This window comes from Sciurus carolinensis, chromosome X, assembly GCF_902686445.1.
Source record: "Sciurus carolinensis chromosome X, mSciCar1.2, whole genome shotgun sequence".
NCBI classification, from domain to species: domain Eukaryota; kingdom Metazoa; phylum Chordata; class Mammalia; order Rodentia; family Sciuridae; genus Sciurus; species Sciurus carolinensis.
Genome location: NC_062232.1, coordinates 100,915,588 through 100,930,276, shown reverse-complemented (window position 1 = coordinate 100,930,276; position 14,689 = coordinate 100,915,588). Strand labels below are relative to the sequence as shown.

General features: G+C 36.6%; 1 pseudogene; it reads left to right on the top strand.

The window, feature by feature from the left end:
• Positions 1–9,877: 9,877 nt before the first annotated feature.
• LOC124971635 (E3 ubiquitin-protein ligase Hakai-like) lies at positions 9,878–11,025 on the top strand (annotated as a pseudogene).
• Positions 11,026–14,689: the final 3,664 nt, after the last annotated feature.

Here is a 14,689-nt window from a genome sequence, read left to right as displayed (position 1 = left end):
AGGAACCCAAAAACAAACCCCAAAGCTCCCAAATAGATGAAGATCACTAGAAGATCAACAAACTGAATGAAAATCAACACAGAATTAAATACAGCAAACAAACATATCCATAACACACTGAAAGTAAAGGGTCAAAATTCCCCAATAAAAAGATATAGATTGGCAGAATGGTTTAAAAAACAAGATCCAACTACATGCAGTGATGAGAGACCCATCTCATAGGCAAAGACACCCACAGATTGAATATAAAAGATGGAAAAAAAATTCCATGCAAAAGGATCCAAACATAAGCAAGAGTAACTTAGTCTGATATCCAACAAAGCATATTTCATGCAAAAACTAATCACAAAAGATAAAGAAGGCCACTACATCCTGGTAAGAGTGAATAACCCAACAAGATGTAACGATAGTAAATATATATTCCCCAAATGTCAGTCACTTAATTACATTTAAAAAAATCTTGATATGAAATCCCAGATAGAGGGCTGGGGATATAGCTCAGTTGGTAGAGTACTTGCCTCACATGCATGAGGCCCTGGGTTCAAACTCCAGCACCACAAAAACAAACCAAAATCCAAGACAGACCCCAATACAATATACCAGATGATTTCAACACACCCTTATCACCAATACAAAGGTTATACAACCACAAAATCAAAACAGGTATTTCTGAGCCCGGCACAGTGGTGTACACCTCTAATCCCAGTGACTCAGGAGGTTAAGGCAGGAGGATCAGGAGTTCAAAGCCGGTCTCAACAATGGCAAAGTGCTAAGCAACTTAGCGAGACCCTGTCTCTAAATAAAATGCAAAATAGGTCGGGAGATGTGTCTCAGTGGTCAATTGCACATGAGTTCAATTCCCAGTACCAAAAAAAAAGTATTTCCAACATAAATAATATTATAAATCAAATGAACCTAATAAACACCTACAGAATATTTCACCCCAAAATAGCTGAATATACCTTCTTCTCAGCAGCTCATGGAACCTTTTCCAAAATAGACCATTTTCAAGGTCACTATGTAAGTCTTAGCAAATAAAAAAAATTTTGTAAAATCCCATGCATCTTATCAGATCAAATGGAATGAAACTAGAAACCAACCACAAGAAAAAAACACATAAACATACAGATTGAACAACGTTCTTTAAATGAAGAAAGGATCACAGAAGAAATGAGAGAAGAAATCAACAAATTCTAGAAATAAGAACACAGACGCAAGGTATCAAAAATCTCAGGGACAATATGAAAGCCATGCTAAAAGGAAAATTTACAGCATTGAGTGTGTACATTTAAAAAAAATCCCAAGTAAATTAGCTTCTGCTCCATCTCGAGGAAGAGGAAACTAATCCCAAAATAAGAAGAAGACAGAAAAGATCACAGCCAAAACTAACGAAATAGAGAATTAAAGAAATACACAGGATGAATGCAACAATGAGTTGGTTCTTCAGCCTAGGTGCCATCAATGGAATAATGGATAAAGAAAATGTGGTTTATATACACTATGCAGTTTTATACGCCCATAAAGAAAAATGAAATTATGTCATTTAAAGAAAAATGGATGGAACTAGAGGCCATAAAGTTAAGCAAGGTAAGCCAAACCCAGAAGGGCAAGGGTCCTTATGTTTTCTCTCATGTAAGGAAGCTAGAGAGGAAAAAGGAAAACAAAAGGTGGGAGTAGATGTCATGAAAATCAAAGGGAGATCAGAGGAGAGGAAAAAGACCAAGAGGTAGGGAGGGAGGGTATAGTGCTGAGGACTGATATTGGCCACATTATATTATTGTTATACAGTGAACATGGGTGAATATGTAACAACAAATGCCATCATTATGTACAACTATGATGTACCAATAAAAAAATGTGTGGGAAAAAAAGTTGGTTCTTCGAAAAGATGAATAAGATTGATAAACCCTTAGAACAACTAACCAAAAGAGAGAAAAGGATCTAATAAACAGTATTAGAAATAAAACAGGAGATATCACCACAGACACCTCTGATATCAACAGCATAATTAGAAACTATTTTGAAAATTTATACTCCAATAAAATGGAAAATCTAAAAGGCACTGACAGATTTTTAGACACATACAACCTGCCCAAATTGAACCATGAAAATATAGAAAACATAAACAGACCAACATCAAATGATGAAACTAAAACAGCAATTAAAAGCCTTCAAACAAAGAAAATTCCAGGACAGCATGCACTCTCAGCTGAGTTCTAATAGACATCTAAAGAAGAACTAACACCAGTCTTTCTCAATTTATTCCATGAAATTGAAAAGGAAGAAATACCCCCAAATATATTCTATGAAGTCAGTATAACCCTGACACAAAAACCAGACAAAGACACACCAAGAAAATTACAGACCAATATCCCTGATTATAAACATAGATGCAAAAATCCTTAATGAAATATTAGCAGACCACATTCAAAAACACATTAAGAGGATTATCATTCCAGGGATGCATGATTAATTCAATATATACAAGTCAAGATATTATGCAATTAACCATTAAAAATGAATTAAGAATAAGAATCACATCACCATCTCAAAAAATGCAGAAAAGGTCTTTGATAGTATTCAGCACCCATTCATGTTAAAAACACTGGAGAAGCTAGAGATAGAAGGAACTTAGCACAACATTATAAAGGCTATCTATGACAAACCCCAAGTCAACATCCTGAGAGGGGAAAAACTGAAACTTTCCTCCAAAATCAGGAAGAAGACAAGGTTATCTACTCTTACCACTTCTATTCAATAAACACTTGAAATGCTAGCCAGAGCAATCAGAAAAGAGAAGGAAATCAATAGGAAACAAATAGGAAAAGTAGAAGTCAAAGTGTTTGTTGATGACATCATCCTATATCTAGAAATCCAAAAAATTCCACCAGAAGACTTCTAGGGCTGATAAAAGAATTCAGCAAAGTAGCAGGATACAAGAATAATAATCATAAATCCACAGCTTTCCAATACTACAGCAGTTGAGTATGCAGAGAACGATATCAGAAAAACCATCCCATTCATGATAATCTTAAAATACTTGGGAATTAATCTAACCAAGGACATGAAAAACCTCTACAATGAAAAAGAACCAAAGAAGCAAAGTGAAGGTGTTAGAAAATGAAAAGACCTCTTCCCATGTTCTTGTATAGCCAGTTAATATTGTCAAAATGGCCATATGACCAAAAGCAATATACAGATTCAATGCAATCTCCATCAAATAACAATGATGTTCTTCACAGAATTAGAAAAAGAAGTCCTAAAATTCATCTGGAAGAATAAGAAACCTGGAATAGCCAAAGCAATCCTGAGGATTAAGAGTGATTCAGGAGGCATCACAATATCCAATCTCAAATTATACTACAGAGCTATAGTAACAAAAACAGCATGGCACTGGTATCAAAACCGACAACACCAATGCAACAGAAGAGAAGATACAGAGATAAACTCACATGCTTACAGCCATCTGATACTTGACATAGGTACCCAAAATGCATGTTGAAGAAAAGATATTCTTTTTAACAAATGGTGCCAGGAAAACTAGCCATATGTAAAAGAATGAAACTAGATCCTTATGTCTTACCCTGAACAAAGGCCAAATCAAAGTGGAACAAAGACTTAGGAATTAGACCAGAAACCTTGCAATTGCCAGAAGACAACATAGTCAACACTCCATCATATTGTTTTCAGTACTAACTTCCTTAACAACACTAAAGCTTGAGAAATAAAACCAAGGTTCAGTAAGTGGCATGCCATCAAATTAAAAAGCTTCATCATATCAAAGGAAACAATGAAGAATATGAAGAAAGAGCCTAAAGAATGGGAGAAAATCTTAGCCATCTTTTCCTGACAGGGGATTAATATGCAGGTATGTAAAGAATTCAAACTTAACATCAAACAACCCAATTAATAAGTGGGCCAAAGAAATAAACAGACATTTCTTGAAAGAAGTAACACAAATGATCAACAGATATATGAAAAAATGTCCAACATTTCTAGCAATCAGAGAAATGCAAATCAAAGATACACTAAGATTTCATCTCACTCTAGTCAGAATGGCGATTATAAATACAACTAATAATAGACGGTGGTGAGATGTGGATGAAAAGGTACAATCATACACTATGAGTAACAGTGCAAATTAGTGTAATGCCTCTGGAAAACAGTATGGAGATTCCTCCAAAAACTAGTAATGGAGCTGCCATATATACAAGCTATCACACTCCTTGGGATATATCCACAATAACTAAAATCAGCATACTACAGTGATATAGCCACTTTAATGCTTATAGCAGCATAATTCACAATAGTCAAATTAATGAATCAATCCAGATGCACATTAATACATGAATGGATTAAGAAAATGTGGTACATATATACAATGTAGTTTTATTTGACCATAAAGAAGTATGGAGGGACTTAGGCTATAGGTTGGTTTGTACAGTGCTTGCCTCGCAAGCACAAGGCTCTGGGTTCAATCCCCAGCACCATGGGGGGAAAAAAGTATGGATTTATGGCATTTGACAATAAATGGATGGAAACAGAGAACATCATGGTTAGTGAAATAAGTCACACTCAGAAAATCAAGGGTCCAGTGATCTCTCTCATTATGTGGAAGTGAGAGCAAAGGGAAAGAAAGGGGTGTGGGGGTGATATACTGTAATAAATACATAACTAAGAGGAGTAGAGTATGAGACTGAAAGGGAGGAGGAAACAGGAAATGGTTAGAAGTGGGAAATCAATTTAATAAAATCATATTATATGGATATATAAACATATCACAGGGAATTTCTCCTTTGTGTGTGTACATGTAGAAAGAACCAGTCAAAAACAAGTAATAAATGCACAAAAGGAAGATCAATTAGAGGGAGGATAATAAGGGGAGGAAGAAGGGAAAAGGGGTGGATCAGAAACTAAAACAAATTAAATGAAATTCCATGCATATATGATTTTTCAAGATGAACTCAACTTCTATGTACAATTGTAATGCCCTAATTAAAAAAATTATAAACACTGGTAAGTTTGGTGCATCAAATTTAGAACTTGTATATATCCAAAGCCACCATTAAAAAAATTAAAAGACCCGGGTATGGAGGCGTATACCTGTAACCCCAGCAACTTGGGAGAATGAGGCAGGAGGATCACAAGTTCAAAGCCAGCCTCAGCATTTAGTGAGACCCTAAGCAACTCAGCAAGACCCTATCTCAAAATAAAAAAGGGTTAAGTATGTGGTTGAATGATTAAGTGTCCTTGGGTTCAAACCCAAGTATCAAACACAAAAATTAAAGGTAACTACCAACTAAATAACTGCAAATCATATAATTAACAAAGAATTGGTATCAAGGGTATATAAACAACTCCTGGAAAAAAAAATCAATAAACAAATGATGAACCATTCAATAGAAAAATTGTGTAATGATACAAAGAGGAATTCAACAAGAAGAATTTTAACTGCACTATAAAACACATGAAAAAAGCCAAGCGTGGTGGCACACACCTATAATCCCAATGGCTTGGGAGGCCCAGGCAGGAGTATCACCAGTTGAAAATCAGACTCAGCAGTGTAGCAAAGGCCTAAGCATTTGGCGAGACCCTGACTCTAAATAAAAAATAAAAAGGACTGGGGATGTGGTTTAGTGATTAAGCACTCCTGGGTTCAATCTCTGTTACCAAAACATGCATACACACACACACATACACACACACACACACACAAAGCTGAGCATGGTGGTCCATGCCTCTATCCCAGAAACTTGGGAGGTTGAGGCACAAGGATCCCACTATCAAGGTCAGTCTGGGGAACATAATGAGACCCTGTCTCAAAATAAAAAATAAAACATAGGCTGGGGATATAGCTCAGTTGGTAGAGGCAAGCACAAGGCCCTGGGTTCAATCCCCAGCACCACACACACACACACACACACACACACACACACACACAAAAATATATATACATATAAAAGGAGGAAATAGAAGAAGGATCCAGGTACAATGGTGCATGCTTCTAATCCCAGGGACTGAAGATGGCATAGCAGGAGGATCACTAGTTTTGGGGCCAGATTCAGTAACTTCACAGGACCCTGTCTCAAAATTTTAAAAAATATATAAAGGACTGTGGATGTAGCTCAGGGGTAGAGCACACCTGGTTTTAATCCACAGTGCTGCAAATACATGAAGAACTGTTCAACCTCAGTTATAATCAAAGAAACACAAAATTAAAACATGATGGTTAAAAATTTTAAAACCATCAAATTGGTAATAATTCAGATTGTGTTAAAAAGAAGTATTGGTGAAGTTGTGGAGCAACAGAAACTTCTATACTCTGTGGATAATTAGTGTGAATACTTTGGAAAAGTCAATCAGCATTCTGTATGATCCTTTAGTACTAACCTTATACACCTGCCCTAGAGAAATTATTGAACATGTACAAGACATGTACAAGATATGCTTCAAAGTAGCACTTGTAAAACCTGCCTGGGAATGAACCAAATACTCCTTTATAGGATAACACATTATAATATACTCCTAAAATGGAATGTACTACTGAAAAATCAGTAAAATATAGCTACATACATTAATATTAACATGAAATTATCTTAGAAATATAATGTTAAATGAATAATGGATTTACAGTATTATTCAATCCCTAGCAAATTAAAAACATGCAAAACCAGATGATAATATCTATAAAGATATAAGCATATATAATTTTTAAATCTTAAAACTTAACATATCTGGGCACAGTGGCACACCTCTGTAATCCCAGCAGCATGGGAGGCTGAGACAGGAGGACAGTGAGTTCAAAGTCAGCCTCAGCAATTTAGCTGAGGTGCAAAGCAACTCAGTGAGACCCTGTCTCTAAATAAAATACAAAATAGGGCTGGGAATGTGGCTCATGGTCAAGTGCTCCTGAGTTCAATCCCCGGTACCAAAACAAACAAACTTAATACAGTCAGAAAACAACACAAAACTCATTATGGTACTTGCCTGGGAGGAGAAGCAATAACTAGTGAAAGGAGCAGTAGGGTTTTCAAATATACTGAGGATACTCTATTACTTAAGCTAGGTGGTAGATATGAGTGCTCACCTATTATTTTTTAGTGATATATGATATAGTTCATCATAAACATTTTATACATCAACTTAGAAAAAGATACATTCAGGAATGGTTTTCAAACTATGCCCCACTAGGCTGCCTAAATGATCATCATAGGAGGACACTAAGAAGTGGGAATGTTAAGGAATTTTAGACTCCGGGCTCCCCTATTCCAGTTTCTCTCAGTGGAGCTGAATTCATCCAAATACCAAGATGCTTTAAAACCTGTTTCATCCTGGGCTGGGGATGTGGTTCAGAGGTAGACTGCTTGCCTAGCATCCACAAAGACCTGGGTTCAATTCTCAGCACTGCAAAAAACTATTTCATCTCACATGGGATTATATGCAGAAAGAAGGGCCCAGAATTACAAGGTTCCTTGTATATTCAGATATTTCTATTGCATTTAACATTTTATAGAGGGTCAAAGAACTGAAAGGCTCAAGTATCAGCAACCGTTGCCTAGAGACGATAAATTCAAAAGAAAGATAAAATAGTTGTGAAAAGATATTATAGGTCAGGTGAATAAAACTGGTACCTGTTTACATATAACTTTTAGGGAATTCATCAGTAACAAAATGGATTAGGATGAGAGGCTATTCTGTAAGTCTCTGATCTTGGTTTCTTCTTCCAACCAGCTACAAGTTTCATAATGACTTTTAACACCAACATGGGGGTGGGGGTGTCTCATTCTTCTCTTTCTTCTACCTCAGCTGTTTACTCTGTTATTCACTGTAATAAAGCATCATACATGGCTATAAATTTTTCTTTTATAAGATGTCAGGAAATGTGAAAACTTTCAACTCCCCATTAATAGAGTCTTTCCAAATCCTGAGCATTAGTCATGGAGTACTAATGGAAAAAATATTATAATCTAACTATATGCTTCAGCAATTCCAGTGCCTGGGTAATGCCAAAAAATGTTTTTTTTGGCCCTTTCCTCCTTAGCATTTTCAACCTGGTGCAACATCCCTGCTGATTTTGCTGTTTGGCAAAGGTCAGCTTTGAGTGTGCCTTGGTGTTTCAGTAGAGATGGATACTGTGCTTAATGAGAACCATTTCCTGCTCTGACCAACCCTTTAATTATTTTTAATCATACATTTGGTATATCTGGCATGGTATTTCATCACTTCTGCAATTCTTTGTGAATAAGAATAAAAGCACTTATTCTGGACAGAAATGAATGAAACCATCACAGAGAGGATGCATATCAGTAGACAGTTCCCAAAAGGTGAATACAAATGGAATTTCTGTAACTCCAGGCTTATAAATAAATGATCATTCCTAATAAGCTTTCCATTTACCTTTGAATGATCAACAGTATTATCTGACCTTTAACTATTTACTTTATTTAGGTCACTCGTCCAAGTTGTTAATGCTCTAGAAATCAAATGTACCAAAAAGAACCAAAAAGAAATTTTTAGATTCAGGAAGACATTTGTAAAGCAACTAATTGCCTCCCTAATTTGTTGAGGTTTTTAACTTTGAACTTTCATTTACAGATAAATGCTCTTAAAAATAAATACTATTATAAAAGAATTCTGTACAAAAAAAATGATTTCCTTAACCTGATTTCATTATACAATGTACATATTTATTCTAAAATTACATGGTACCTCATAAATATGTGAAATTTTTATGTTTTTATGTATCAGCTTAAAAATTAAATTTAAAAGAGGATTTTTGACTCTTAGAGGATGACTCACTAAAAGGAATTACCATGTGCAGAGCAACACAAGTTAATGTATCAACATGAAGGGTCAATACAGAAGTGTGCTATAGGATTTGGTATATCTTTCTTGGATTTCACTATTACTCAAATGCTTCAAAGAAGAGAGAAATACAAGCATTTTAACTAAGTAATTAAAAGCAATGCTTTGTTTGTTTGCTTTGTAGTACTGGGGATTAAACCCAGGGTAATCTCCCACTGAGCTAATGAGTCAGTCCTTATCTCAAGTCTCCCATGACTGATGAGACTGGCCTCAAACTGGTGATCCTCCTGATTTAGCCTCCTGAGTCCCTTCTGGGTGTACCCCACCACGCCCAGTGTAAAAGCAATTTTTCATTAAAACATATTATGTATCAGCTTAAAAATCAAATTAAAAAGAGGATTTCCAACTCTTGGAGGATGACTCACTAAAAGGAATTACCAAGAAGCAGCAGAAGGGGAGGAAGAGGAGGAGGAGGAGGAGTGGGAGGAGGAGGGGGAGGAGGAAAAACACCATTCCGACATTCCAAAAGCTTACTAGCAACTGGAAAGGTTACATGACCAAGTTGGGGAGTGGCGGCAATGGTAGAAGTGGATGGATATGACCAATGCCTGCTATATACATGTATGGAAATACTACACTGAATCCCATTAGTATGTATAATTAACATATATTAATAAAAATGACTTTTTTTAAGCCTTTAAGGGCAAGCAGTCTACCTTACTGCCCATATCTCATTCCTTTGGGTACTACCGCTTCTGTGCTCCGCCTCCCACACTTGGGTTTAGTTTCTTATTCCACAGTTAAAGGCTTTTTCTTGAAGCAAAAGAAGAGCAGCCTTTTAGCAACCTCAACACTCAAGCTTCTCACCTACTAGCTCTCCCTGTGACTGTGACTGTGACTGTGACTCCCTCACTGGAACAGGGGTAGGTCAAAGGTCAAAGTTTGCGGCAGTGATCACAAGCACTACCTTCTACACTGAAGAAGTAGTGCGCATGTGTAATTCCCGGAATTCTGGTGCACCCACTTCCGGTACAACTCACTTCCGTTCCCAGTGTGCAGTGCGAGTAGAACCATGGAGCACGCCACAGGATTTACCCACAGTGAAGAACAACGGCATGACTGTGGAGGTGGTGAAACATTTAGAAATCAACAAAGATTCAATGAGGAACTTTTCTGGGACTTTAAGATAAACATATTAGGTAAAAAGGATGATACACCAGTCCATTTTTGTAACAAATGTGAATTACCAATTAGAATCTATGGGCGGATGATTCCATGTAAGCATGCTTTTTGCTATGGTTGTGCTGTTTTACATGGAAATGAGGGAGACAGAGTGTGTCCAGGCTGTGGTAATCCAGTGAGGCGAATTGAGAAGCATGCGCAAGGTTCTCTCTTCATGTGCAGCACTGTTCAAGAGTGCAAGAGAACGTATTTGTCTGAGAGAGATTTACAGGCTCATATCAACTTACGCCATATGGAAGATAGCTCCTAATTTGAAAAAGTTCATCCTCTGTTGTGCTCTTCAGCACGAATTGAAATCCCTAGTTATGTTATTATGCAGCCAGATAAATATTGTTGGAACCATATTTCACCAAAGCAATACATTATGATTCTACTGCCTCCTTTGCAACACATGTGCCATATGGGCTATATCATTAGCCACGTGAGAATATTTGTGCTCCTCCAGCAAAACTGTTCATGGCTTCATCTCCACCTCCTTCATTGAATCAGAGAACTTTAATATTTCAACAGGATATAGTAATTTAATATTTTCTCCTAATCAAGACAAATCAAAATCAGGTGCTTGAGAACCACCACCTCCTTCCTTCCCTTCTACACCAGCTCATAATAATCCTGAATATTTGGGTAAACCAGTGGTATTGAACTTTCAACATACTGTTCCTCCACAGCAATTCTATATATACAGCCTTCTCCAGCATTAATCCATGTAATACCACATCTTCCCCAGGATGCTAGAACTTTTCACTTGCTCTATAGCCAACCTTCAAGTCAACCACACTCTCCATAGACACACTATTGCCCAGATGCCACCTTATACAAAATATCTTCCTTTAGGACCTGCTTCAGCTCAACGTGATGGTTCATCTGTGAGTACATGTATCTCACCGTTGTAATCCTAACTCTTTACCCCAGTTTACTGAAGACCAAGAACTGAGCCCTCCTTTTATACAACCAGGGAAAATGAATAGTGGTATGTGACTTACACCCATATAGACTCCTTCCTTCCTGAATGCAGAGTCTACCTTCAAAAAGCTCAATTCTTGGACCACATTGCCCAGCTCAGACATGATAAAGATCATAATTACCAATGATAATAGTATTCTGAACAGAAGATATGACAAGATGGTAAAAGTAAGTACTCTGATCAAGCTGTAAACTATTTGGGGAAAAGTAAAGCATATCTTACAGGTGTGACTATGGAACACCTAGTGTTGGGTTTTTTGTTTTGTTTTGGGGGAGTGGTACTAGGGATCAAACCCACAACCCTGCCTTACACATACCAGGCAAGCACCCTACCACTGAGCTACTATCACCAGCCCTTTAAAATGGTTTTAAATGCTAATGTAAGGAATGATTTCAGGCACTTTACTATAGAACAGTTAAGTGACTTGGTTGAGCCTACCTATTTTAATAGCTTTGTTCCCTCATGTGATAAATTGGTCCAGAAGTGACCATTTGTAATATTATTTCAAGAAAAAATAATGTATATTCTGCTTTCAAAAATATTTTTATTAAACCTCACACAACTTTCCTCAATATATTTTGTTTAACTGAGTAAACAATTTTAATATGGTGTTAAAAAAACAAAACAAAACAAAAGTCTTTGTACTCCAATCTATCTCAATGTAACTGATAATTTCCTTGGTTCTAGGACCAAATTGTTCCTTTTATTCTAGTTGAGACTTGTTGACCCAAACCACCTACAGGCTGGGCCCTGCTGTGAATTCTAGAATCTATACAATCAGAAGTGCTTAAGCAACCCTAGCTCAAATCTATCAAAACCAGTATCACATTCCTCTTACTACTCCAACTCTAACTTTACGCCTAAGGGTGTAGTTATAGGGCTTTGTCAGTTTAAATCTCATACTTAAGACCCACTTAATGAGGCCTTTTATTCTTCTCTAATCCTAACCCTTGTGTTCTTTCCATGCACAAAGCCCAATCTAGGTAATTTATTAGGTCACAGTAACCTTGACTTGTCCTTGCCAGTGTAAGGATAAATGAAACCTAATTTTTTTCTTTTTTTTTTTTTTTGTAACCAGGGGCACTTTACCATCGAGCTACATCCATAGCCTTTATTTATTTATTTATTTATTTTCTTTGGAGACATGGTCTTGCTAAATTGCTTAGGGCCTCTCTACAATGCTGAGGCTGGCTTTGAACTTCCAATCCTCCTACCTCAGCCTCCCATGTCACTGGGATTACAAGTGTATGAATCTTAAAATATTTTTAAATTTTCCTGGTGTAGGGCTGGGGTTGTGGTTCAGAGATAGAGCTCCTACCTGGTACGTGTGAGGTACTGGGTTCGAACCTCAGCATCACATTAAATAAATAAAGGTATTGTGTGCATCTACAACTAAAATAAATTTTAAAATTTTCCTGGTGTAAAAAAAGAGAACTTTTCTCCATTTCCTTTTATCATTTTCTTTAAACACCTATTTATAAATGCTATCTCTGCCTCCTTGAAATGTATATAAAATTTTAAAAGCTAAATAAGCCTCTTGCAGCCAGTTTTGCATCCTAGGAATATCATTTTTACAGGCCAAGGAGCCATCTCTTTGAAAAGTGAACACCAAGAAGAGTGGTACCCTGTCTCCATATCTGTGGGAATCAGGCTCCAAAATATAATTTCCTGCATGCCAAAAGATATGACAAATACTGTTTTTCCTTTGAATAAATTCAATTACCATATAAGTAATGAATTAATATATAGAAAAAAAACATAAAAGTGTGAGAGGTTTTTTTGTATGTTTGACCTTGGTCTTGGACTCCCTAGCCTCCAGAACTGTGGGCAATTATAAATTTCCCAGTCTATGGAATTCTGTATGTTTATGAAGCAGCACAAAGAGAATAAGATACCAACTATCCAAACTCAATTTAGGGAAAAAGAGGATGGGAAAGACAAATTGCTACTCAAGTATTAGTAGTAGCTACCAGTTTGGGGGCAGTCTGGAGAAAGCCACATGAGAAATGAAGTAATTTGCCAGGCATAGTGGGGCATACCTGTAATCCTAGCATCCCTAGAATCCCAAGTTCAAGGTCAGCCTGGGCAACTTAGCAAGTCCCTGTCTCAAAATAAATTAAAAAGACAGGCTGGGAGTGTAGCTCAGTGGTTAGGTGCCTCTGGGTTAAATCCCCTTTCCAGGAAAAAAAGAAAGAAAAATAATAAATTAAAACTGCTCAGTTGAATCTGTTTACTAAAGGGCATACTACTACTCTAGTCCAGGGAACAAAGGAAGAGAAAACTCTTATGTTGTTTTTGCAAAAAGCCAACACTGCAATAACTGATTGTAAGTTGAAATGCTAGAGGTTACAAAAACAAAGAACAAGGGAACCAAGAATGCCCAGAATAGTATCTGGAGTAAATCTCAGGGGCAGAACACATTGTTAGCATGTATGAAGCCCTGGGTTCAATACCCACCACTCACAAAAAAAAAATAATAATAATTGGCAATTGGTTCAAATTTGACAAATTGGAAAAATCTTGGAGGTGGGAACTAGGGAAACACATTTCAATAACTTTTCCCCAGGCCAATCCACCTTTCTTTTTCTGGTCAATATGGGTGCTGCTTATTCTACAATTGGAAATTTCTTACTTTGTGCATCTGGTGAGTATGTTGATACAATTGTTGGTACATCACTTCGGTCTTCTACTTGTTCCTTTTCTACCATACCATAGTTCCCACACAGATTGGTCCATTAAGTGAGGAACCAGCTTGTTTACTTTTTCATGATTTTCCTGTAAGCCAACTGGGAAGAACCCTGCTAAACAAATTAAAGGCTGCCATATACTATATTCCAAATTAAGTGCTTGCTGGGCTGTATGGGAAAAAAGGGAACAAAAAAAATTTGTTCCCTTTTGTGCCAGGGCAAAAACAAATTGATGCACCATTTTGGGCCCTAGGGAATAATGATACTGGTTTAAGATAGGAAACCAATAAAAATAGCTTACCCCAAGGATAATCCAAGGTGTGTAAAATAATATTCTTTGGTTAAAGCTCAATTAGAAACAATAAAACATTATAAAAATGTTAAGGGGTGGGGGAAAGGAGGAATAAGTTTAAGAGTGTACTCACCCTTTAATACTCCCATACTTCCAGTAAGGAGGGAAGATAAATTTGATAAACTATGGCCGACCACTATCAAGATTTGTATAGTATGTTAAAGTGGTAAGTAAATTTTCTATTCTCTTAATGCATGTAGTTCTGAACCCTACAATTTTCTGACTTCAGTGCAGTGCTATCCTCTGCAAAATTTGTCTCTGTAGTTGATCTGTTTTTCTTTATTCAGATCCTCTAGTGTATACGTTTGAATTCTTATTTCTCATTACTTACATAGGAATCATAATTGTTATGAAGTCCAAGGATTCACAAAGGGTTTGGAAAATCTCCTAAGATTTTCTCTAGTCATTTACAGAAAAACTCAGAAATTTGTTCCACTGGGAAGAATGTCTATTCAATACGTAGTTAAACTTGTTGGTAGTCTTAGAAACTGATATTTTGGCTTCACAGGGACATAAAAGCTTACTAGACAAATTTCAACCTTGGCAAAGTGAAGAAAAATATTTGGGGCATCCATTATCAGCTAAAGGCTGAAAAGTGTTATATTCTAGAAGGCAGTCAATTATGTAGATGAAAGTCCT